Source organism: Salmo salar, chromosome ssa02 (genome assembly GCF_905237065.1).
Source record: "Salmo salar chromosome ssa02, Ssal_v3.1, whole genome shotgun sequence".
Lineage (NCBI taxonomy): Eukaryota > Metazoa > Chordata > Actinopteri > Salmoniformes > Salmonidae > Salmo > Salmo salar.
In genome coordinates, this window is record NC_059443.1 from 42611127 (window position 1) to 42634324 (window position 23198).

Below are 23198 nucleotides of genomic sequence, written 5' to 3' on the forward strand. Positions count from 1 at the left end.
CCCAGCTGTCGGCGTGTGAAAGAAATAACACTTTACTCGTGTCACTTTGGTTAGCCCCCCTAGTCGCCGGCCCCCAAAAACAAGGGGCGCCAGCGAGCGTGGCAATCGATAAAGTGCTGTATTAGTAATTATTGCGCCCTTCGGTCCGTGGAGGGCTGTGGCGTCCGATGGGTGTTGTTAGCCAGAGATAAGGACTTCCCATGATCCTCCTCTTCACCAGGCCTCGCTGAGGTAGCTGGAGAGGTGTGTGTTGAGGGATGTCTGTCGGGCCGATTGGACTCTATCCTGTGTGGAGTACCTGTGGGACCAAAGTCAGACTGGCAAACCTTCCCCCTGACAGAGAGACCAAACCTCACCATCTATTTCACTGACCCACTCTCCCACTCTACCCCTCTCTCTATTTCAGGACAGGCTAATCTCACAGGCGCACACATTGTAAAGTGGCTAGCTCTGTTCAGTGAGTGAGAAAATGAACACTTGTCATTGGCAGTCCTGAAGGCTTATTTCCTCCCTAAGTGTTGCTTTAACTCACATCTAACACACACACCACTGCTCGTCCCAATCCATTTCACTGTGGTTGGCACGTGTGTGTATATAGAAAGTAAAAGAAACAGATTTTTACCCAACTGTTGCCAGGGGTTTAGTTGAGTGTGAGTGTCGTTGGATGTTTGAAATACAGGGAGGGAGGAAGTCATTCTGAGGCCCATGCTGCTTCCACCTCATTATTACTGAGGAACGGCGTCCTCCTGAGCAGGGAACTACTGGGAAAGAGGGCGCTGCTGGGAGTTGTAGGAAATGATGTCATTGGCATGAATGGTAAAACGCTCTTTTCACTGACTATGCTCTGCTCTTGTAGCAGGGGGTGCAGAGAAGTGTGTTGGTTTGTCATTGGGATAGTTTAGCTAGAGGTGTGTGTGTGTGTGTGTGTGTGTGTGTGTGTGTGTGTGTGTGTGTGTGTGTGTGTGTGTGTGTGTGTGTGTGTGTGTGTGTGTGTGAGAGAGGAGAACATAGATACAAGTGGTAGCTGAGCAGTATGACTGTAGGTGTGTGAATATCTTGTTGTATTGTACCACGTCTTCTACATTCTGAATGATTGTTTTTCCAAAGCTAATATTTTTGATCACAACACAGTCTCATACACGGTTGTTGAGAGAGTGAGTACGTATCACATACATTTTGCATAGTATTATCAAACCAGTTAAACACCTAGTATGGGATATAGAATATGAATATTCTGAAACCGTTTTATAAACAGCCTTCATGGAATAGACAATCGGTGACAGAAGGAAAGTAGCCGAGGAGAACTGAGACAATTCTGGGAATATTCGGCTATGGAGATTTACGTACTCACGTGGGAGTTATTTCTTTGGAAATTCCTCCCTAGAAATCATTTGCCACACAAAATTACTGGGAAATAAAGATACCATCAGTGTTATTTTTCCATTCTGTTGTATTTGCATATCTCGTTTTTTTTTTTTTTAAATAAGGCATCCCTCCAAGCGAAATGCTAGCTTTTTATAGCCTCTGTGATTCACCTTTTCCTACTCAGGCCTTCCCCTTCTCTCTCTCTCTCTCTCTCTCTCTCTCTCTCTCTCTCTCTCTCTCTCTCTCTCTCTCTCTCTCTCTCTCTCTCTCTCCCCTCTCACTCTTTCTATCTCTCCCTCAATTTCTCAGACTAGCCCCTGACTGCTCCAAGCTATTATCAAACTTGCGTTTTTATTCCATCACACTCCATGTTCCATCCCCATGCAAATCGGATGTGCTCTCTCTTATCACTTTCTCCCCCCAAACGTTTGTGTGTAATCAAAGTAAACGGCAGAGCTAAAGCTAAAGGGAAGCAGAGCTTCGCGCCGAGATGGATGGAGGGATTAAATATTAACCGGATGCGGCTGACTTAAGGCAGTGTTTTACATAGCAGCTCCCGTCGCGGCGGTCCGCCATGCATTGATCCCCTCGCCCGGTGCCTTTACGCGTTTGGCAGCCGCGCTACATTTTTTTTCACCATCATCTTTTCCAACGGCCAGCCCTGGCCCAGTGGGGGGGGGGGGGGAAGGGGTGTACAACCCCCTGCTCTTAAAGGGGTAGATGAGATGGATGATAGCAATTTGAAATGTTGTTTGTGTGTGTGATCATGGAGATTGTTTTATTATTACCACAGTATAACCACTGGGATGATTCATTGAGGCAAACACACAGCGCACCGAGGCTCAGGGAGCACAGGTACCGGGAACCACAGAAATATAATTACTAGACGGGATGAAGCCCCTCAAACTAAGGCACTTTGACTCAAATCAGTCTATTTCTATGCCTAGAACTTTCAGCATCGCCGGCCCAATTATGTGAATTTAGGGTTCTGTTTAGCCTCCCATGATCAACCATGGAGTCCAACACTGTGGACTGTGTCGTTTAGCGACCTGCCCCTGTACGGTCGCTTATATACGCACTCTGAACTGTGCAACTACCATACACTGGCCTTTTTGTTTCATTTTTGCCCTATTTCCTTTCCCCACCACTTCCTCTTCAGTGATTAAACGTGAAAAATCCACCCCCCCCAAAACAAAAAACAAAATGTTAACAATGGCCTCAGTGTGTTTGTAAGCGCAACACACCGGGCATGTGAATGACGTTCTGCTAGCTAAAGGCAATGGCGTCTGTTGGGTCGGTCAGTGGTGATGCCTCATGAAAAACAGCCAATATGCAGCGGGTCACACAGGCATGCTATGCTGTTAGCAGGGCTGCGACGGGTGTGTGGGGTCAGTCTCAGTAGCGGGTTCCTCAGGAATTGTGTCTGTGTGTTTTATGTGTGCTTAGGCAGTTTGTTTCTCGCTCTCCCTCTATGTGTGTGTGTCTGTCTCTCTCGCTCTCTGTGTGCGTGCACGCGCCTGTGTGTGTGTGAAGGCCCTCTGTGTGTGAATGCAGTGTCGGTCTTGTGGTGGAGCGTTGTAGCCATGCAGTCACTGAAGGAGGAGGTCAAACATGGCAAGGGGCTCATCACTCAGCCCTAATGATTCCTTGTTTTCCCGCCCCTCTCCCTGCTAGCACCCAGCCAGTGTGCACATCTGACGGGGTCATCCGTGGGTCACGACCCCCAGGTGGCTGCCCAGGCCCTCTCACTAGACACTCTTGTTTTTGTTTGCTCTCTCTAGCTCTGTGTTCTCTCTCTCTCTCTCTCTCTTTCTCTCTCTCTCTCTCTCTGTGCTTTAACTATCTCTTGTCTCTCTTCTCTCTCTCTCCCTCCCTCCCTCAGTCAAAGTAGCTGGTCCCCATAGCAACACATTGTGAACTCTTTTAATGTTGTAGTCGTTCAGTGGACCAATAATGTGTGGAATCCGTGTTGATGAATACCCTGTGTTGGTGCCTGTATCTGGTCCTCTCCTATTCCTCATTCCTGAGATTTCTGACGGACCCGAACTGATCTCGTATCAGTCGCTTCTCACTCTCCCTCATCGTTCAGGAATGATATCAAGTGATCCCTCTGCAGTATCTGGCTGTCCTTTTTTTCCCCAGTCGACCACATGGTTGGATGATATGTACTGAACTACTGGTCCTTATTCCCACCCACTTTGTTGAAGGCCTCTTTGATTTTCGGGACTGGCTTTTGGTCGTATGACGATTGAGAGGTGACACTCAAACGTTTCCTCTGTCACAGCTGATTCACACTATGGGGTTTGTTGGCTGTCAAACCTCCAGAGAACTGATAACAGGTCAGCCGTTAGAGAGGGTGAGATAGAGAGGGAGGGAGGGAGAGCGTGAGAGTTGCCTCACATGCTGCTGTGTGGGCGGCGTGCGCAGTCGAAGGGTCAGTGGGGAGCTGCGATAGGCTAATCTGACAGGAAGGGGGGGGGGGTCGGCCGTGTCTCGCGGAGCTCTTTATTGGCTGTGCTCGATTTCTCTCTCATTTGTTCCGCCAAGCTACTTTGGAGTCTGATAGTCAAACAGATACACAGAGCTATTCGTTGGTTCATGCAGTGTATATTCATTCTGTGGGATCATGTTTATTACTGCATTGTCCTTTTCATAGACGGATGGATGACAGATGACCTAGTAGGGAGACAGTCATCCTGAATAACCGGAATGTGCTAAGGCCCCCGCTATGTTCATACTTTGTTTACTTCCCCACTGTGATAAATCTTCGATTTACCTCAGACGTTGCAGTGTCCTTCCTCGAGTTACTAGATTAGTACGTCATTTGAAGCTGTGTCATTGTGTGAGTGAGAACCAAACCAGGCCACAGCCTAGCTGTCTCTGAGCATGCCTGTGTCAGGGAAAGAGAGAAGGGAGAAGAGCGAGGTGGGGGGGGCTTACTGGGCTAAAGAAAACCTAAATCCTCATAAAAAAAGAACATGCACTCTGCCCAGGACAACAGAGAGGTGTAGAGAGAGAGAGAGAGAGAGAGAGAGAGAGAGAGGAGGGAAAAAAGCTGATTTCCTTTTTCAGCAGAGCTATACATCACAGGGCCTCCCAGCTGCAGTGTCACGGGCTGACAGAATGACATGTGTCATTTATCAAAGGGGCCAGGCCGGGGCCTTGGGAAACGTGCACCACAAAGCCTGAGAGAGTTCATTCCAACGCTCAACCCCCCCCCCCTCTACGTCTCCACTCCGCCCCCGCCGTTTTCTCTCTTTCCTCACCCCTTCGCTCTCCTCGCTTTGCCTGGTGCCAAAATAAGGCCCAGTAACGTTTTCTGTCTTCCCAACACACACACACACACACACACACACACACACACACACACACACACACACACACACACACACACACACACACACACACACACACACACACACACACACACACACACAGGGGCCCTGCCTGTACTCAGCTGTGGTGTGTTTGTGTGTGGCTCACTGTAACTCCTCCGGGGTATTGTTACTAGTGCTAAGCATGGTTTGGCCCTGCCTGCCCCCCTTCCTCCCACATCATTCTTCACTGTAGTCACTAACATACTAGTAGCTACTTATGTTACCTTTGTGTTTTTTGTCTCTTGCTATGGTCTACAACAAGGGTTTGTGTGTGCGCCCGTGCGTGTGTGTTTACGTCCATGTTTGTGTGCGTCCGTGCGTGTGTTTGTTTATGTCCGTGTGTGTGTGTGTGTGTGTGTTTACGTTCGTGTTTGTGTGTGTCCGTGTGTTTACGTCTGTGTGCGTGTTTGTGTGCGTCACTCGTTACCTGCTGTTGCCGGAGTTGTTTAACAGAGTGATTATCTCCTACCCAGGCTCCCCCAGTGAGGTCCTTGGAGTTAGCAGCACTACCAAACACCTCACACACTCCCTCCCCCCCCTACCCCCACCGGCCACGCCAACAGGGTTAGAACACCACATCACCAGACGCCTCCAGAATCAATAAACAAACTCACCTTGGCGTGGCAGGGAAGTAGGGACACGGAGCACCAGACAAGGCTTAGGTGTCTGCTCTCTCTCCTCTCTCTCTCTCTCGCTCTCTCTCATTTCCTCTATCGTAGAGATAGATTGGGGTGTGTGGGAGGGCCCCTGTCAAAACGCTGCACTATATCACAGCATTGTTAGTGCAACTTAAGCTACAGCAGATAGTGTTTACAGTAGGGCTAGTACTACGTCTGGCCTTGTTGAGTCACAACCCTCTGTTGTGAGTGATGCCATAGAAGTGTATGGCGACAGGAAGCATATGCTAGGCCAATTATGTGACAAACTCTTGGAGATCGCGTGAACGGACGTAAATGCCTTTCAACCGGCGACTGTTCCACATCTTCCAAGTTCTCACACTCGTTTTATGTAATTTTCAGAGTTTTGATAGTGCCCTTTTCTAATCTGTAAACCCTCCGAAATAATCCGAAAGCCTAGTTTATGATTTATTGAAGTGTTTGCTCTCACACCGCGGCCAAGCTCGATAAAAACCTCAGGTCGCCCACCTTATGACTTTGAGTAAATGTAACTTGTGTACCTTTTAATTTTTGTGGTAAGAAAGTGGAAGATATTTCGACTGGAGCAGCAGCAGAAGCAGCGGCTGGGTGGTAGGTGCATAATATTATCTGGTGCTGGAGGAGGATGGAGGAGAGCAGAGCAGATAAAAAGGCTGTGTGGACGTCTCTGTTTAATAATTAAGTTCAGACCCAGGGCAGCATTAGGTGGCTAACAGACAAGACAGACAGAGAGAGGGAGAAAATAATAGAGAGAGGGAGGGGGGCAGCTAGATAGAACGAAGAAGAAATGGTGGGAGGGGAGAGTTTTCGTTTGCTTTTGTCCATCTGATAAAAGACGTGGTTCATCATTAAGGGGGAACATGGCTGAGTGACGACCCCGCCGACAGGTCAGAGATAGTTCACTCTAGTGATGGGGCGAAATAATCGATACAGTTATATATCGGGAGATTATTTTTGACAATATATCGTAGCTTATCGTTTTGACAATATCGCAATATTATTTCTGCACTAGTTGGCTGTACCTGCACTGAAACGCCATCATTTTGTCCTTCATAGCTTGTTCTCCATCTTTTATTTCAATGACCGATCAGAACTTTCTCATGGCTCTCTCTTGTTCCTCTGCAGCAGACATATGTGAGCAATATGTTTGGAACATCCAGTTGCAATCAAATCTAATTATCGAATCGCAGTACATATACAACTGTGAGAATCGCTATACATACAGTTGAAGTCGGAAGTTTACATACATCTTAGCCAAATACATTTAAACTCAGTTTTTCACAATTCCTGACATTTAATCCTAGTAAAAATTCCCTGTCTTAAGTCAGTCTATTTTACACCACTTTATTTTAAGAATGTGAAATGTCAGAATAATAGTAGAGAGAATGATTTATTTCAGCTTTTATTTCTTTCATTACATTCCCAGTGGGTCAGAAGTTTACATACACTCAATTAGTATTTGGTAGCATTGCTTTTAAATTGTTTAACTTGGGTCAAACGTTTTGTGTAGCCTTCCACTAGCTTCCCACAATAATTTGGGTGAATTTTGGCCCATTCCTCCTGACAGAGCTGGTGTAATTGAGTCAGGTTTGTAGGCCTCCTTGCTCACAAACGCTTTTTCAGTTCTGCCCACAAATTTTCTATGGGATTGAGGTCAGGGCTTTGTGATGGCCACTCCAATACCTTAACTTTGCTGTCCTTAGGCCATTTTGCCACAACTTTGGAAGTATGCTTGGGGTCATTGTCCATTTGGAAGACCCATTTGCGACCAAGCTTGAACTTCCTGACTGATGTCTTGAGATGATGCTTTAATATATCCACATAATTTTCCTCCCTCATGATGCCATCTATTTTGTGAATTGCACCAGTCCCTCCTGCAGCAAAGCACCCCCACAACATGATGCTGCCACCCCCGTGCTTCACAGTTGGGATGGTGTTCTTCGGCTTGCAAGCATCCCTCTTTTTCCTCCAAACATAACGATGGTCATTATGGCCAAACAGTTCTATTTTTGTTTCATTAGACCAGAGGACATTTCTCCAAAAAGTACAATCTTTGTCCCCATGTTCAGTTGCAAACCGTAGTCTGGATTGATTTGCACTTTTCACACCAAAGTATGTTCATCTCTAGGAGACAGAATGTGTCTCCTTCCTAAGCGGTATGACGGCTGCGTGGTCCCACGGTGTTTATGGTACCTTCAGGCGTTTGGAAATTGCTCCCAAGGATGAACCAGACTTGTGGAGGTCTACAATTTATTTTCTGAGGTCTTGGCTGATTTCTTTTGATTTTCCCATGATGTCAAGCAAAGAGGTACTGAGTTTGAAGGTAGGCTTTGAAATACATCCACAGGTACACCTCCAATTGACTCAAATGATGTCAAGTAGCCTATCAGAAGCTTTTAAAGCCATGACATAATTTTCTGGAATTTTCCAAGCTGTTTAAAGGCACAGTCAACTTAGTGTATGTAAACTTCTGACCCACTGGAATTGTTATACAGTAAATTATAAGTGAAATAATCTGTCTGAAAACAATTGTTGGAAAAATTACTTGTGTCATGCACAAAGTAGATGTCCTAACCGACTTGCCAAAACTGTAGTTTGTTAACAAGAAATTTATGGAGTGGTTGAAAAACTAGTTTTAATGACTCCAACCTGAATTCATATTGGCACCTAGGTATCGTGATAATATTGTACCGCGAGGTCCCTGGCAATTCCCAGCCCTAGTTAATTCCCAGCCCCCCCCCAACCCCCTCCCTACTTGTACACTGCACAACCACTGAGGATGAAAAGAAGGAGACAGTGTCTTGTCTTTTGTCTTCCTCATACTGTGGCCATATTGCCATCTAGAATGTTCCTGGCGTGCCACTCAACGACTGATAGCAAGAGAGGAAAAAGAAGAGAGAGAGAGAGAGAAGGGAGAAGGACAAGGTTTTGACTAAGTGAGCTCTGCGTCTTTGCAGCGTGACTACGTTAATGGCTGCTTTGCTTCTCTCCCCCTCGCTCCCTTTTTTATTCAGTCTCTCTCTCTCTGCTTCTTTGTCTCCTCTCTCTCTCCCGCTCTCTCTCTCTCGCCGTGTCTCGGCGGTGTCGGCGGGAACAGCCCTTTTCATTTGTCTTCATAAGCCTAGTTTATTTTCCCAGCCAGATGTGAGCTGACAGACATCACTCAGTGGCCCGCCTCCACCGGGTCCCCCCGTCCCCCACCCTAGTCCCCCGCCAGGAGGTCAGGAAAACAGTCACTTCTTCCCTCGGCTCCCCCCTCCCCTCCACACCTCTCACACTCCCCTGGACCCCCCCCCACACCCCACCCCCATCAGAATTACTGAAGATGGATGTGTCTTTAAAGCAGAGATTGATTGTGGATATCAGAGTTATGGCGCCATTTATCACGGCCGGTATTATTTAGACGAGAGGGATTGAGCGTGGAGGTGTAACTCGGAGCTCTCCTGGGGGGTAGGGGGGGACAATGTGCGAGGAAGTTTAATAGATTGAAGACAAGCGCGTGTCTCAGTTACTCTGCGCCTTTGTGAGAGAGTATGTGTGTGTATGTTCAAGGGTGTATATGAGTGTGTTTATGAGGCTGTTGTTCAGCCTGTGTGTACTTGCATGCGCTTGTTTGTGTCCTTCTAGCTGTGTGTGTGTGTGTGTGTGTGTGTGTGTGTGTGTGTGTGTGTGTGTGTGTGTGTGTGTGTGTGTGTTCGCGGGCTGTTGTTGTCTCCTCCTTTAGATGTGCCTCCATTGATCCCCAGCGATGTGATCCTCCTTCGGAGTCTTTTCTCACCGGACGTTTGATTTATGGCTTCATTAGGATCCGTGTGCTGTCTCCCCTTTTTCCTTTGTCTGTTTCCTCTCTCCCAGGTCACTCCTCTATGGAAGAGCCAAACCAAAACCACTCTCTGTGGGGGAGACCGAGAGAAAGAGACTTATCAACTAAATCAAGCAACTCAACTATTTTTACGGAGTTAACTTTACCCCACTCCCAAATGTTTTTAAGAGGTATTTTCTTGTTGTGCCTAGGTTGGTTTTCTGCCTTGTTCCCTGAAAGTACCTACCCTGCCAGAGTTGCACCCCCCCCCCCCCCCTCTAAGCCCCTCTCGGGTAAAAGCCTTCATTGTGTGTGTCGTCTTTTATGGTTCTTGTCTTCTCTCTGGATGAAGAGGAGGGATGCACTCCAACCGACATTCAAATGCATGTGGTCATGTGGCCAACAGTGCAGGACAAACACCACAGGGTGTAAACCTTGGCACTGAATAGGAAGTGTGTGTGTGCATGTGTACGAGTGTGTTTGTTTGCTCTTGTGCACGGGAGTGTGTGTGTGTGTGTGTGTGTGTGTGTGTGTGTGTGTGTGTGTGTGTGTGTGTGTGTGTGTGTGTGTGTGTGTGTGTGTGTGTGTGTGTGTGTGTGTTAGTGTGTCTGTGTTAACCTCCACTTTTTGAGTACAAAACAATGGGAACACCTGCTCTTTCCATGAAATTGTGAACCTGGCGAACCCAGGTGAAAGTTATGATTCCTTATTGATGTCACTTGTTACGTCCACTTCAATCAGTGTAGATGAAGGGGAGGAGCCAGTTAAAGAAGTATTTTTAAAGCCTTGAGACGGATTGTGTGTGTGCCATTCAGAGGGTGAATTGGCAAGACAAAAATATTTAAGTGCCTTTGAACGCACCGGTTTGTGTGTGTCAAAAACTGCACGCTGCTGAGTTTTTTCACGCTCAATAGTTTCCCGTGTGTATCAAGAATGGTCCACCACCCAAAAGGACTTCCAGTCAACTTAACACAACTGTGGGAAGCATTGGAGTCAACATGGGCCAGCATCCCTGTGGAACACTTTCAACACCTTGTAGAGCCCATGCCCCGACGAATTGAGGCTGTTTTGAGGGCAAAAGGGGGTGCAGCTCAATATTAGAAAGGTGGTCCTAATGTTTTGTCCACTCAGTGTATAGCTCACATTTGAAACATTCCCTTTTTCACTCCTCTCCTATAGCCAGTCGCCTGCCATAACTTACCTGCTTTCCTTCACTAAGAAGGGAATCTAAGTGTATTCTTTCTTCTGTTTCAAATCCTCGCCATTATCAGAAGTCATGCAGAAATGTAAAAATAGGCAAGGTAATCACACTTTGTGCGGCTGCTTTTGTCGTCAGCGCGCGATGGAAACAGGTCCAAATATGAGATTAAAAGCTGCCGGTGACTGACGCTGTCAGACAGATATGCCATAAACTTGACTATCTCCTATTGCGGATTAGCTCAAATTATACAGGGAGACAGCCTTGATTCCTACCTCGCCTGTTCTTAGGTGGGCATTTGAGGCACTCTAAGTTGACAGTGTCTGTCTCTGCTTAGTTCACTGAGACAGGTCGTGTGACAGCAGATGCCCGGCACACTGCTTGAAAAGTGTGTGTGGTGTGTGTGTGTGTGTGTGCGAGCGAGCGAGCGAAAGAGCGAGTTATCAAATAACAGAAAGCATGTGTGTTTCAAAGTGATTGTTTGTTTCTAGATAACTGCCGAGGAGTGACCAGTTTGAACCTCTGTACCTTTCTGTCGGGGATACTGTTAACTTGTGCAAGTCTTATATGATGGGCAATAAGGAAATAAATACAGACTGATGTTGTTATCAAGTTTTCCTGTGAGTCAGTTCAGGCGAAGTCAGGTAGCAATGGTCTGCGTCCGAAATGGCACCCTATTCCCTATAAAGCAGTGCACTGTGTAGGGAATATAGTGCCATTTGGGACACAGACTTGGACAAGGTAGAACTGGAAGAGATAGAGAATTTGCATTAGCAGGGCCCTGTTCATTAGAGCACTCAACAGACATCGTTTTGCAACAGAAAGTGAAAATGAGCCTTCCTTATTGGAAAGGTCAAGGTGGCCCCTCCCTGTTTCAGTCCGTCGGCTTCCAGCTGATGCTTTATGAACAAGTGCTGAATTTGAATGTTACAATGCTGTTACAGTGGGATTCAAACGGTAGGATTTCTCTATTGCCTGTGTCCTCCCCTTTCTTTAAAAATACGAACGCCGCCAGCAAGTTGAGTGATTAAACTGAGGTCCAACACATTTACCTAATGATTATAATCTCTGGTTTAAAGAGTTTCTCAGGTACTTTTGTGTACTTTTTAGCCAGTAGTTCTGAAAGTAGCACTCACCAGTCAAAAGTGTCCCCCCCCAAAAGTTGTCTACTATGTCACGTACAATATGTGCAGATATGTGCAACACGTCATTGCTCTCTCACTCTGCTGTCTGTGCATCTTGCTAGCTGTCGCTCAAAGGGCGAGGGGCTGAAGCTCATTGGCTGGAACTCGAATTGCTAGGGGGCTGGTCCACATGGGGGAAAATGTATGGGAAATGGCCCTGTACAGCTTCCAGTGAATACTCACTTTCAAACTAGGGATTTCATGGCTAATTGAGGTAAGACAGTAATTCTGCTCATAGATTATGCATGTACTGCATGGACTACGCATTGAGAGATCCAGGCCAAAGCAGGAGGTTTAAAAAATATTTACTACTCGCCAAAATTCTGGAGCATGTCTTTAAGTGTTTGTACTTTCAAGTTAATACACCCCAGTCAGTGAGGGATTTTCTTATCCGATATCCACTCCTCCGGAATGTTGGAGCTCCAGCATGCAAATAGAGCCTGTTTTGAACTCCCTACTTCCATCTCCAAAGCAGAGCCGAAGTGATTTGCGACGGTGACATGTCCTTTAATGTTATGCAGTAAAAATTGGAGGGGATTTATCAGCGAGACCCCTGTTTCCCTCGCGCTGAACGCTCTCCTGGGGTCACATGATGGCAGGTAGTTACAGCCTCGCCGCAGTTATTTACCGTCACCACACTTTTGATTTATGGCCTGCATCCCCCCCTCCTTCTCTCTCTCTCTCTCTCTCTCTCTCTCTCTCTCTCTCTCTCCCTACTCATCACACTCCTCTTCATTTTTCTTTCCCTTTGGTCTTCACTCTCTTCTCTCCCCCTCCTCCTGTAATAATTGCAGTTTGCGATGTACACGTGACATGAAATTGCACGAGTTACTCAGTAATAACCTCTTTTGCTCAGTAGTGCTCAGTGTCACACAGTTACACAGTAGTTTTGTGGCTGGGACTCTGAGCTCTTATTGTGTTATTCCCCCCCACCCCCCCCCACCCCACTGCACATGTGTTTCCCCATGAACGACAGTAGGCCTACATGTCCAACCCTTTCACTATGCTGACGGATTACACCTCTCAAACAGAGACCGAAAGAGAGGGGGGAGAGAACAAGAGAGAGAGAGAGATTGAGCCATGGGGAGAGAGAAAGAGAGTGAGAAAGGCGGTGTAGATGTAGTGAAGGACAAGGCAGCTTCACGCCGGCCAGAAAGACTGTGCTGAACACCTGCTCCTGCCTCCATCGCCCCTTCAACTTCCCCCATTACCTGTCAATCTATCACACGCAGAACCAGATCAAACATCTGGAACGGGGAGGGGGGGAAAGGGAGGGAGGAGAGGAGAGGAGAGGAAGGGAGGTGTGTAGGCAGTGGGAGAGAGGAAGAGAGGGAGGGAGAGGAGTGGAGATGGAGGGAGGAGTGAAGTAGGAGGGAGAGAGAAGGGACAGTTTGTAAGACTAGTAGAAAAAGGCTGAACCTTTGCTATTGAGTAAACTGTGCTTTGGACAGTTCTACATGAAATCTTTAGGTTATTTAAACTTGTTTTGGACTTTTTGTCACCATTCCTCCTCAATCCAAGTGTGTGGCTTTGTTTTATACTGGTATGCTGTACAGTGCAGTGCACCCCCTCCCCTCTGGCTTTTGGACCGGTCTGCTCTCCCCGGCCTTCTCAATGTTTTGGGCTGCTCTGTCTGGCCTTTGATTGGCGCCTCTGTGTAAAGAGGTGAATCTCTGACAGACAAGCGCCTCTGCAGGGAGGCGGGGAATGGGGTGTCGGATTACAGCGACAAGGCTGCTGCCTCTGTGTTCCTGCCTGTGCGTTTGTGTGTTCCTGTGTTTTTGTGTGTGTGTTTGAGTCAAGGATGGAGGGGGGGGGAGAGAATCTGAGCTCATCAAGGTGCATTAGTGTATGCATGACCAGTTCCACCCCTCCTTTATTTTTGATCTCTCTCTCTCTCTCTCTCTCTCTCTCTCTCTCTCCACTGCTCAATCTCTCTCACCCTCTATTTTGCTCTCTCTCTTTTGTATTTTTTCTCTCTCTCTCTCCCTCTCTCCCCTGCTCTCCCCCTTAGTGTCTGAGCTCTTGTGATTTACGGTAATTATCCATCGTTGGGGTCATCTATCAGGCTCGCCGTTGCTAGGCGATGGAGACAGCTGCGGCTGGCCGGGCCGTTTTCTACGCTGCACTGTTGTCTTGTCGAGGTGGAGGGGAGGAGGGGTGGGTGTGGGTGCTCAGGTGAAGTTGGGCTTGCTGGATTGTCGGGCCTGGGCAGGGCCTGACACAGAGATTTAAAGTCACAGGTGCCTTTATAGCGAGAGAGAGGGAAGGAAGGAGAGAGGAAGGGGTATTGATGTTGAAAGGGGGCAGGTGGAATTCAAGGGAAGTGTTTGAGGGGGAGGGAGGGACGGGGGGACGGCGGCTTAAAAGGTACAGGTGACGTGTGTGTGTGTGTGTGTGTGTGTGTGTGTGTGTGTGTGTGTGTGTGTGTGTGTGTGTGTGTGTGTGTGTGTGTGTGTGTGTGTGTGTGTGTGTTGGTGGGGGGATACGTTTTAGAAAGGGATTTATATGGGCAGATGGACGTTTGGGGCCTTGCGAGAGAGTGGATGTTTTAGGGGCCGTGAAAATTAGGGTGGAGGTAGAGAGAAAGGATTTTATAACTGTTGGCAGGTGCGACTCGGAGCCTTATGGCCGTCTGGGCCTGTGAGTTGTGTTAGCCCTCAACCCCTATATTATTTTGATGACTCTCACTATGCTAATAGGAAGGTACAGAGACTGAGTTAACTGTGGCTGGACCGTTGAACTTTTCACAAAGTGGCAACTACATTGTGACAGTGTTGTTGTTAGTCTGACACATAGATGCGGTCCCTTTACTAAAACAGCACACACACACACACACACACACACACACACACACACACACACACACACACACACACACACACACACACACACACACACACACACACACACACACACACCTGCCCTCTCCACCCCTCCCTTTACCCAGAACTAATTACAAGCGGTTAGTGTTTGTCATCACGTTGTTTGGGTGGGAGATTAAGAACACCTCTCTGTTAATTTGTAATCAGCTGTTTGTTAATTAGCTAACCTATTGTAAGTGGCCTTAAGGGCTGTTGTGTAATTAGCTAAGCTGCTGGAAGCGACGAGTGTGTGTTGACATTGACCTGAAGCGTCCACTCGACCGTCCCAGCCACTGTCGTGTCTGTCCCCCTGTCGTCCGCTGTCACGGTCACCCTGGACAAGGAGGTGGCCCTCAATCAATTATTATACCCTCAGCCCATTGTGTTTGTTCAGGGAACACACACACATAATGCATACACTGCCGTGTAATCAACACACACACACACACACACACACATCGGGCATGTACGGGCACACACGCACACACACCCACACCCCTAGTACCTGTACCCACTACCTCACAAGCCTACTACTTTCTAAGCATTCCTGGAGAAGTACCAAAAAAATACAAAACACACACACACCCACACATACACACACACACATACACACACATACGCATTCTTTTGAACATTACATCTTCATATAAAACAACATCCCACCTAAATGAACAGCATCTGTGTTGGAGCGGATTTTAACTCCTCACTTCAAAGGCGCTTGTTTACTCTCCTGCCTCCCGACATTGTCTCTGGTAATTAAACGGACGTGTTGAAATTTATGGTTTAATTATACAGGGCTTGTTATGCAGAGGAGACGACGGGGGTGAGCTGATATGCCCAATAAATACATTCCATATTGTTTTATTGAACCTCGGACTGTGTGTGTCCGTATGTGTGTGGGTGTGTTTACATGCACGCCTATACGTGCGTGAACCTATTTTGTCCCTCTCCTAACCAGCTAGTAACATGCTCAGTGTGTGTGTGGGTGAGAATGAAAATAAAAAAGTGAGATGAACTGCGATCGATCCCTGCTGGTCGACTCTATTGATCACACAGCACGTTCAATCCAGCTGTACTCCACCAAGTGCGTTCATTCAACACCCTCTGAAAACAGCCGCTCGTTTTCACATCCCCCTCTTAACAATCAGACAGGAGAACCAACAATCATGTTGATAAGTAAATATGTGGGGTTATGGGTTAGTGTACAAGAATACGTGGTGCAGAAATGATGTCTCTGTGTGTGTGCGCGGGTGCGTGTGCATATGCGTGTGTGTGTGGTGCTTCTGTTTTATTTATAGAGCCAGGTCTATTAATGCGCACCCACACACACACGCGCGCACACACACACACATCTTGTATCTACACACACATACTGTACATGTACACCTCACACCTCCCCTCCCTCTCATTCAACATGTCCAAACGTACACACAGAACAGTACTACCTGTCTGCCAGGCAGTACTTTTCCTCTCTATGTTCTCTAGATGTGTCATGCTAGGAGCTGTTACCATACAACACTGCAGTGTCCAGTGTGTGTTTCCCATCATATAATCTCACATTTGAATCTCACAAATAATAATGGGATTTTGTGTCGTAGTGAAGTCACTAAGCTGAGGGACTACTGTATGAACACAGAAGGGAATAGAGCAATCTGGAAGGAATTCTGTTGACATGACTTCATCGCCTCACTCTTCACCCTTGGCTAACACTTAAGATGACAAAAATGTTCAAGGTTATGAGGCCACATTACAGCAACTGTAACTATGCCTTGCGAGTTGTGTATACATCAGCGTTCTACCCCCAACCTTGTGGGGACACATAATTGATACCCATTCAAAATCCTATTTTCATTAACCCCTAACCTTAACCTTAAACCTAACCTTTAACCCCTAACCCTAATTCGAACAACTGCTCTCCGCATCTCTCTGATTCAGAGGGGTTGGATTAAATGCAGAAGACCCTAATTCTAACCCAACCCTAAATCCCTTAGAAATAGCCTTTTTCCTTGTGGGGACTGGCAAAATGTCCCCAGTTGGTCAAATGTTGGTTTGTTTACTGTTCTTCTGGTCCCCACAAGTATTGTTAAACATGTCTACACACACACACACACGCTCCGGCTCTGTCTACAGGAATAGTGTGTGCGGCCACCGCTCCACTCTGCTCCGGCTGGCAGTTTCCTCAAATGAGTGGAGATGAATCGGTATGGTGAGGTGGAATGGCGCAGCAGTTATTTAAGGCTCTGTAGGTGCTTGGCCATATGCTCTATTCTGATACTCGGGAGGGGCTGACGTCGGGGGTTGGACCAGTGTGGAGGACGAGAGAGAGAGAGAGCGAAAAGCAGGGGAGGGAAAGGAAAGGAGGAGGAGGAGGAGGTGGAAAGAGGTGTGGGTGGCAGTAGAGGGGAATTATTTTAGGAGAACCTATATCACGCACATCTCCACTAGATATTAGGACTTAGGAAGACGATGCAAGGGAAACAAATAACGATTTGCAGAAATTGATCATTATCGTACATCTTTTGATTTCTCTGTATTTTACAAATACTTTTTACGTCTTAAGTTTTTAGGTAAGATGGTCCCTCCAGTGGTGCTAAACTCCAGACACTTACAGCAGATATCCGTTCTTTCGTACACATCTACATGTAGCCTACTCTATACGGTCCTGTATGCAACCCACTGTATCATGGAGGGTGCCAGGCCCAGAGTGGAGGGTGCCAGGCCCAGAGTGGAGGGTGCCAGGCCCAAATGCTGGCCCACTGTTGTGCCTACAATCTTAGAAAAAAAGGTGTTATCTAGAACCTAAAACGGTTATTCGGCAGTCCCCATAGGAGAACCCTTTGAAGAACCTTTTTGGTTCCAGGAAGAACCCTTTTGGTTCCATGTAGAACCCTAGAACCCTATCACAGTCAAACGCTCCCTAAAACACTTCAGCGAGCAGGCCTTTCTAATCGACCTGGCCCGGGTATCCTGGAAGGATATTGACCTCATTCCGTCAGTAGAAGATGCCTGGTTATTCTTTAAAAGTGAGTTCCTCACAATCTTAAATAAGCATGCTCCATTCAAAAAACGTAGAACCAGGAATAGATATAGCCCTTGGTTCACTCCAGACCTGACTGCCCTTGACCAGCACAAAAACATCCTGTGGCGTACGGCATTAGCTTCGAATAGCCCTCGCGATATGCAACTTTTCAGGGAAGTTAGGAACCAATATACACAGGCAGTTAGGAAAGCAAAGGCTAGCTTTTTCAAACAGAAATGTTCATCCTGCAGCACAAACTCCAAAATGTTCTGGGACACTGTAAAGTCCATGGAAAATAAGAGCACCTCCTCCCAGCTGCCCACTGCACTGACGCTAGGAAACACTGTCACCACCGATAAATCCACAATAATTGAGAATTTCAAGAAGAATTTTTCTACGGCTGGCCATGCTTTCCACCTGGCCACCCCTACCCTGGTCAACAGCCCTGCACCCCCCACAGCAACTTGCCCAGGCCTCCCCCATTTCTCCTTTACCCAAATCCAGATAGCTGATGCTCTGAAAGATCGCAAAATCTGGACTCCTACAAATCAGCAGGGCTAGACAATCTGGACCCTCTCTTTCTAAAATGAGCAGCTGAAATTGTTGCAACCCCTATTACTAGCCTGTTCAACCTCTCTTTTGTATCGTCTGAGATCCCCAAAGATTGGAAAGCTGCTGCGGTCATCCCCCTCTTCAAAGGGGGAGACACTCTAGACCCAAACTGCTACAGACCTATATCTATTCTACCCTGCCTTTCTAAGGTCTTCGAAAGCCAAGTTAACAAACAGATCACCGACCATTTCGAATCCCACCGTACCTTCTCATCTATGCAATCTGGTTTCCGAGCTGGTCATAGGTGCCCCTCAGCCACGCTCAAGGTCCTAAACTATATCATAACCGCCATTGATAAGAGACAGTACTGTGCAGCTGTATTCATCTAGCTGGCCAAGGCTTTCGACTCTGTCAATCACCACATTGTTATCGGCAGACTCAACAGCCTTGGTTTCACAAATGACTGCCTCGCCTGGTTCACCAACTACTTCTCAGATAGATTTCAGTGTGTCAAATCGGAGGGCCTGTTGTCCGGACCTCTGTCAGTCTCTACGGGGGTGCCACAGGGTTCAATTCTCGGGCCGACTCTTTTCTCTGTATACATCAACGATGTTGCTCTTGCTGCTGGTGATTCTCTGATCCACCTCTACGCAGACGACACCATTCTGTATACTTCTGGCCCTTCTGTGTTAACTAACCTCCAGACGAGCTTCAATGCCATACAACTCTCCTTCCGTGGCCTCCAACTGCTCTTAAATGCAAGTAAAACTAAATGCATGCTTTTCAACCGATCGCTGCCCGGACCTGCCTGCCCGCCCAGAATCACTACTCTGGACGGTTCTGACTTAGAATATGTGGACAACTTCAAATACCTAGGTGTCTGGTTAGACTGTAAACTCTCCTTCCAGACTCAGACTGGCTTTCTATTTCGCAACAAAGCATCCTTCACTCGTGCTGCCAAACATACCCTCATAAAACTGACTATCCTACCGATCCTTGACTTCGGCAGTGTCGTTTACAAAATAGCCTCCAACATTCTACTCAGCAGTCTATCACAGTCTATCACAGTGCCATCCGTTTTGTCACCAAAGCCCCATATACTACCCACCACTGTGACCTGTATGCTCTCGTTGGCTGGCCCTCGCTTCATATTCGTCGCCAAACCCACTGGCTCCAGGTCATCTATAAGTCTTTGCTAGGTAAAGCCCCGCCTTATCTCAGCTCACTGGTCACCATAGCAGCACCCACTCGTAGCATGCGCTCCAGCAGGTATATTTCACTGGTAACCCCCAAAGCCAATTCCTCCTTTGGCCGCCTTTCCTTCCAGTTCTCTGCTGCCAATGACTGGAACGAATTGCAAAAATCACTGAAGCTGGAGACTCATATCTCCCTCACTAACTTTAAGCACCAGCTGTCAGAGCAGCTCACAGATCACTGCACCTGTACATAGCCCATCTGTAAATAGCCCATCCAACTACCTCATCCCCATACTGTTATTCATGTTTTTGCTCCTTTGCACCCCAGTATCTCTACTTGCACATTCATCTTCTGCACATCTATCACTCCAGTGTTTAAATGGCTAAATTGTAGTTATTTCGCCACTATGACCTATTTATTGCCTTACCTTCCTTATCTTACCTCATTTGCACACACTGTACATAGACTTTAAAAAAAGATATATATATTGTGTTATTGACTGTATGTTTGTTTATTCCATCTCTGTGTTGTTGTTTGTGTCACACTGCTTTGCTTTATCTTGGCCAGGTCGCAGTTGTAAATGAGAACTTGTTCTCAACTAGCCTACCTGGTTAAATAAAGGTGAAATAAAAAAAATAAAAAACATATTGGCTTCCATATGGAACCCTTTCCCCAGAAAATTCTACACGGAACCCAAAATAGTTCTACCTTGAACCAAAAAGGGTTCTCCTATGGGGACAGCCAAAGAACCCATTTGGAACCCTTTTTTCTAAGTGTGTACTGTCAGGGGAGGGAGGGCAGGGCCTCGGTGGGCAGACCGACATGCAGGCAGACCACTGCTCTCTCACGTTAGCCGCTCCAGAGGAACCCACAACCCAGCATGCTCTCTGTCTGCTCTCCCTCTCTCTGACACGGCGGACCGGCAGCAGACATTACCATAATTGGGTTATCTACATGATGGGACAGAATAAATAATAATGTCATTTTATTTACAACCCCCTCCCCTCTTGTCCTGGTCCGAGGAGCTATCACCCCCCCACCCGTCCTCCTCATCCCCTTCACATACACTCATACTACCCCCCCCCCCCCCCTCTTCTCTATCTCATCCCTCTCTCTCTCTGGCTGGCGCGAGTCGTCTCGCCGGGCTGCCATGGAGCGTAGGTCAAGCGATGGCTTTTTGATCAGCTCCTGTCCAAAGCCATCAGGGCTGAGAGGACTGTAATGGAGGAGTGTGGTGACAAACAGAATGTAGGGGAAGGAATAAGACTGCCAGTTTCCCATTAGAGCGTGGGATAAATGGCCCTGGCCCCCACCTCCCTCCCAGCTCCCCATACCCCCACTAGCCCACTCCAACACCAGCCTAAATCGCATGAGTGAAGGGGGCCGGGATTGGACATTAGTGGCGCAAATGACTGCGGTGATTGCACCCCTCTTCCCAAAATCACATCAGATAAATAGAGAGATGTGTGTAAGGAAATAGGAGGGGTGTTGGGGACGGGAAATGGGATCGGATGGCGGAGTAACTGACTGGTCTCATTCCCCGTTCTCTCCCTCCCTCTCTCTCCCTCTCTCGTTTCATCACCTTTCTGCTGTTCTTATCTGTTTTGTTTGGGTTTGACTGCGGCCAAATGGTGAGGCACCGCCAGCCTGACAGAGAGATTTATTGATTTAACAACTAGCAGAATTCGGAAAGACAACAAAAACACAAAATGGAAAGGCCAGACCGAGATGCCAAAGTTTGAGAAGAAGTGATATGACGCCGAGCTACTCTCTGCTAAAACGCTGATGTGCATGTGATTACATTTCATTTGTCATCATTCCCCAAATTAAATGAAACAGACTAGTGTGTGTGTGTGTGTGTGTCACCTCCAGCCCTAGCATTATGTTGAGACAGTACAGAGTGAAAAGGAACACAGTCATCCTAGACTCATTAATCATAACACCGTCTAAACCCGTGTCTCTCTGTCTCTGTCGCTCTGTCTGTCTGTCCGTCTACTCTCCGACAAGACTACACACATCTGGAAACCCCCTAACGTGAGACGAAACTAGGGTTTACTTTGTTTGGTAACAGTTAAGGCTTCCCTGTTACATGTCCACAGACGTGCAGTAGGCATGTTACTGATAGTGGAGTTTGTTGCGCGTAATATAGATGGACTGTCCACTAACCACTTTTTTTCAAAACAATGTAGATCCTCCGTGATGTTGATGATGTTTATTATGTGTACGTGTGTGGTGCCCAGAAATGGCGTGACGTTTCGTGTGTGTGTTGGGGGTGACATGGCGTGGCTTGATCCCGGCCGTTTGTGACAGCACAGGCCTCGGACACATCCTGGCCGCGCCACCACCTGTCCCCTTGACGGCGAGGCGTCCCGGAGCAGAAGTGACAGGCGCCTTTACGCCCGTGCAGATGGCCCCGCTCACAGCCATCACCCGCTCGGCAAGCTAAACCACCGGAGACGGCACGCCCAACCCCTCCCCTCACGCCCGTCTCCCCTCATATGTGCGTTTAGGTGTAGGACACATTGAGGAGGCGGGATTCGGTCACCAGGATTTTGAGTCGTTGTGTTCGATCGGGTTTCATGAATGGCTGAACTGATAAAGCTGTCCTATTTTTGTTTATTTATTTTTTTTGGGGGGGGGGGTGTTGTCATCTGCTTGCAATTTAATCACAGCATCAAAATCTATAGATATTATGTTTCGCAATTCTCTTCCTAGGCCTAATTTTTTGATGGGTTTCATCATGAGATCCCATATTCATGGTTTCTGAAGCCTTCCACTTTCCAACCTGTGATTTTACAGATGTTTTAGGTCGTTATTTTGTCTGCAGGCTCTCTATGTTGTTTCCATGACAACATGAGGGGATAAGCATTGATTGACAGCTATCGTCAAAGGGTTTCCTTCACGTCCTGTCGTTCACCATTTCCTGCCCCTCCCCTCCCTGTCTGTATTTTGTCATTCACTCACAGATATTTTTCTTCCGTTCCATTCACCCTTTCATTCCGTAGATTTGTGGGGCTGCCAAAATGCAGTTTTTGGCACCGATGATGTGGACAGTTATTCACATGGGTAATTCACATGAGTTCACTGGAACTGATCAGAGGCTAGTGACGACTGAATAGCCATTTTACTGTATGATTTCATAGTCCTCTTTCTTTTCAAGCACAGGTTGGCTGTTGGTGAGGGGAAGGCTGGCATAATAACGGGGACATGTCTTACAGTTAGAGTTTGTACAGTATACAGCTAATGCTAATCTGCTGTGTTAGGGATTTTCAGAGTTTTAGGAACTGTCTCAGCTTCTGTCTGTCAGTGGGATTGAAACACAGCCAGGTTCTCCTGTGCTGCGCTCGTTTCCCTCCAGATCCTGTCAGGAATCAAGAGAATGAGGAGAATACAGTATGTGGCTCGTTTTGGAGAGAAGGGCCTATCAGTCATAGACAGAAAATACAAACCCATAGACAACGTTAGGGCCTTTATGTCGAAAGCTACCGTGTTAAAGCGTACATGTATGAGAACATGCGAATGGCACACACCAATGCAGGCACACACACACACGCAAACACACGCATGTGCACACACACACACACACTTCCGTATGCAGTTGCTAGCCTTTTTTCCCTCCCGTCTCCTCTCAGGCAGCAGTAAATGGTGCCAGTGTACATATAGCAGGTATTATGTCCACTTAGATTATGATATGACAGGTTAGCGTGCTGTTTGAAGCTGACAGCACATCTGTTTCATCAGGAGAGACTGATGCTGGCATCTGGGACACACATCTCACCATGGAGGAAGGAGATAAAGGGAGAACTGAGGGGGCCGTCTTTCCTGTCTCCCTCCCTTGCTCCGTCTCTCGCTCCCTCTCTCCACCTCTTTTTACTCTGTCCCCCCCCGACATTCTACTTGCTCGCAGACACCCTCACAATATTTTCCCATATTCTTGCCCTTACTCTCTCTCCCTTGCTCTCTCTCTCTCTCTCTCTCTCTCTC

General features: G+C 47.3%; 1 protein-coding gene across 2 annotated transcripts in view; it reads left to right on the forward strand.

Moving 5' to 3' along the window:
• The window catches only part of LOC106583507 (teashirt homolog 1), a 37650-nt gene that overhangs the window by 8747 nt on the left and 5705 nt on the right, over window positions 1-23198 (forward strand). The window lies entirely within an intron of this gene.